At 44.0% G+C, this 3,238-nt stretch overlaps 1 long non-coding RNA gene across 1 annotated transcript in view; it reads left to right on the top strand.

Moving 5' to 3' along the window:
• The window catches only part of LOC115300117, a 9,629-nt gene that overhangs the window by 3,906 nt on the left and 2,485 nt on the right, over window positions 1-3,238 (top strand). The window contains exons 2-3 of the long non-coding RNA XR_003912507.1: window positions 1,234-1,379; window positions 1,976-2,046. This is a non-coding gene — a long non-coding RNA (uncharacterized LOC115300117). The remainder of the gene's footprint in view (window positions 1-1,233; window positions 1,380-1,975; window positions 2,047-3,238) is intronic.

Here is a 3,238-nt window from a genome sequence, read left to right on the forward strand (position 1 = left end):
TTTTCCCATGTGTTCTGAAACTAACCCCAGGAAGATACACCGCACTCCATACTAGGCTTGTTGATTCCTACCATACTGCTTCTCTGTGGGATCAATGTTGTTGTTATTTTCCTCTTTCCGGTCACATGCTTAACGTGTTAAGACTATCTGTTAATTGGAAATGTGAAAAGGCTTCCCTCCAACTTTATATTGTGTGCCTTGTACAATTTAGAATAGTCTTACACAAAGTCATTGTCATAACTCACCACCTTCACATCTTGGTTGGTAACTGAGCTGTTTGGAATCCTCTAAGCAGTTTCTTAGGTAAAAATTATTCTGTGCAGAAGGTCCTTCAGCTGTGTTCATACAAGAAAGTTCTATTGTATTTCCAGTGTTAGAGCTGACACATCCCTGGGAATTTATACCAAAATCAAAAATCAAAACACATTTGCATCAATTCTGTTACATGAATTTCTACTACCTCTTTTTTTTTCCCATAGGATGTATTACTCTTGTCTTGTAGTGTGCTCAAAATCATAATTCCTTATGATTTCAGTTAAACACATGTGGGCTTAATAGACATTGATAAGTAAAATATTCCTCACAGAAAATACATTCTAAGTTCCTTTGCACAACTCCAGGCATCCCCTACTCCCCAGTGGCCTCTTAGGCCTTTGACAGCACTTCCAGAGAGGGGGAAGACCCCTTTCTCAGGTAGAGGGGGAAGCAGACGGGACAAAGTGTGGGGCCATCAGGCAGAACTTTTCCCCAGTAGTAGCTGTGATTTCATGTGCAGAGAATGAGCTGTTTATTTGTACTCCATTTGTGTGTGTGTCTGTGTGTGTGTGTGTGTGTGTGTGTGTGTTAAGAATATGCCAAAAACAGCCTCTACAGTCACTGTAGTGGAAGGATGCAGGGTGATCCTCAATGTAGATGTCTGCCTGTCTGGAGTATGCTACTTCATTAGTTTGTAATTACTTCTTTTAATCCCCTAAGGTGGGATCATTTTGTTCTATATGCACAGACATGGGCAGGGACATGTAGTGACAGTAGTTTAACCTCCTGCATTTATTTGCCTAAGCTATAGGTGGTACCCAGTGGCAGGGAGAGAGTGTTCAGGTACTGATGCTACTCTTGGGTCCTGGTGGCAGAGAAGGTGGCAGGTGGTAACACGTTCTTCTCAGGGTTTCAGCTGCTTTTGGTATTGGTTCTCTTGACTGGCAGATGCACAGAGCTTTCACTTCTGTTCTGCAGGGCAATGTGGATCCTTGGGGACCTCCATTAACTGGAAGATTCTGCATGCCCTTCCCTAGAGCCCCCCCCCTCCGCTGTGGGCTACTGGGCACATCCACCTCCTGAACCTTGATGGCCCTGGGGACCACACCGAACCCCTCCACTTGGTAAGATGATCTGAGTAGTAGAAGTTGACTTCGAAAGTATTTGCATCTAATTTTTGTTGTTGTTGAGTCTTGGACAAGGTGTAGAGTTGGTACCACAGAGCATTGTGATGCAAGGGAAATGTGTGTGCCACCATTACCACATTCCTCGAGTTTCTCATGATCGATATATTACCTTTGTATCATTTCCACCACCCTGGGTGGGTCCAGGTGTCTCTGTGGAGATGGAATGGGGCAGACCTAGCACTTGAGCAGGTGTGTGCTGTACGCAGTCCCCGGGCTGCGCTGTGGGGGTCGTGAGGCTCAGCCCGTCGTATACCCATCCAGTTGGGCCCCCAGCCATCCACAGTCGTTTGATAGGTCATGGAAACACCTGAACCAGCACCATTATTGGTCTTTGTCAAGGGTTAAGGGATGGTTCTCCCCTTTGCCTTGGAATCCCCTGAAGCATGTGGGGTACCCGCTGCATGTGATTTGGGATCTGACTGAGCCAAAGAGTTTAAGTTGTTTGAGGAATGAGGAGAGCATTTTTTATTTTTATTTTTATTTTTATCTCTGCACCACATACTCAAATCAGAATAAACCTCCATTCCTTCTAGGGCCTTCTGCAGATCCACATGTAGCTCCTGTGGGTGACAGCAACACTGAGTTCACCAAAAGAGCCAAGAAGGTCAAGGTCAAACCCTGTGGACATTTTCAGTTCTAACTTTTTTGGGAAAACCTCATTTTTCTGTTCAGCACTCTCTCCTGGCATTGTGTCTGTTTTGTGTGTTGGATGATATGTCTGCTTGTTTTTCTCATTTTCCAAATACACATCCTTAATCTAAGCATCTGTGAGATTCTCTGTTTCCTGCCTGTCGTCTTCTCATGGTAAGTTCAGAAGCCAAACTTGGTTACAGTCAGGACCTTAGGGCTTTTCCAGTGTGTCCCTGAAAATAACCCAAGCAGGATGATAGCACAATCCACTTAGAAGTCTCCTTGCATGCCTCATTTTTTTCTTGGTCCCCTCAATGTGGAATCATTACTCTTGCTGTTACTTCCTGTCCTATTTCTGTCTAGGGGGTAAATGTTTGAGGAAGTCTGTGGATATCCTTACCATTCAAAAATGCAAACTGACTTCACTCCAACTTATATTTGTGTGTGTGTCATTTAGAGTGGTCTTAGACAAAGTAAATTTCATACCCATCACCATTCAATGATTTTTTTTTTTGGTAAATGTGCTCTCTGGACTCCCTTCAGGTGCACCCTAGGTATAAATACTCTGAACTATAAGAGGTTACATATTTGTCCTAGAAAAACGCACTGGCACATGAGTGGTGAAGAGAGACAATCCATAATTACCTGCGTTGTAATTCCCTACTGTGTCCTTCATTTGTGTTCACGAGCACATTCTCTTGTGTCCTGTGTCAGTGTTACAGGTGAAACGTGGAAATTTATAGGAGAAATGAAAGTGCTTTTGTGTTAATTCTGCTATTTAGAATTTCAGCTCATTTTTCCAGAGGACAAGATTACCCACCAAATTGGACTGTACTTAAACTGAGAAGTATCCTTGATTTAAAATAAATTAGCTAAGCCTAACTAGCATGTGTAGGTAACATGTTTCTCTGAAAACATGATATTCCAGGTGCTTTGCAGCACCTCAGGATCCCCATCTCGCCCCCCTGTGTGTCTCTGTGCCCAAGGATAGCACTTCCAGAGAGGAGAAGACCCCATTGTCGGGAGAGAAGAGATCGGGCACAGGCGGCAGCTTAGAGGCAGAGCTTTGAGGGACGAGGACAATGATTTTATGTGTGGAGACGGGGATTGTCATTCCTTCTCATTCTGTGGTTCTTCACATACAAATAAGCAGCCTCTGTGGTGGA

Source organism: Suricata suricatta, chromosome 8 (assembly GCF_006229205.1).
Source record: "Suricata suricatta isolate VVHF042 chromosome 8, meerkat_22Aug2017_6uvM2_HiC, whole genome shotgun sequence".
NCBI classification, from domain to species: Eukaryota; Metazoa; Chordata; class Mammalia; order Carnivora; family Herpestidae; genus Suricata; species Suricata suricatta.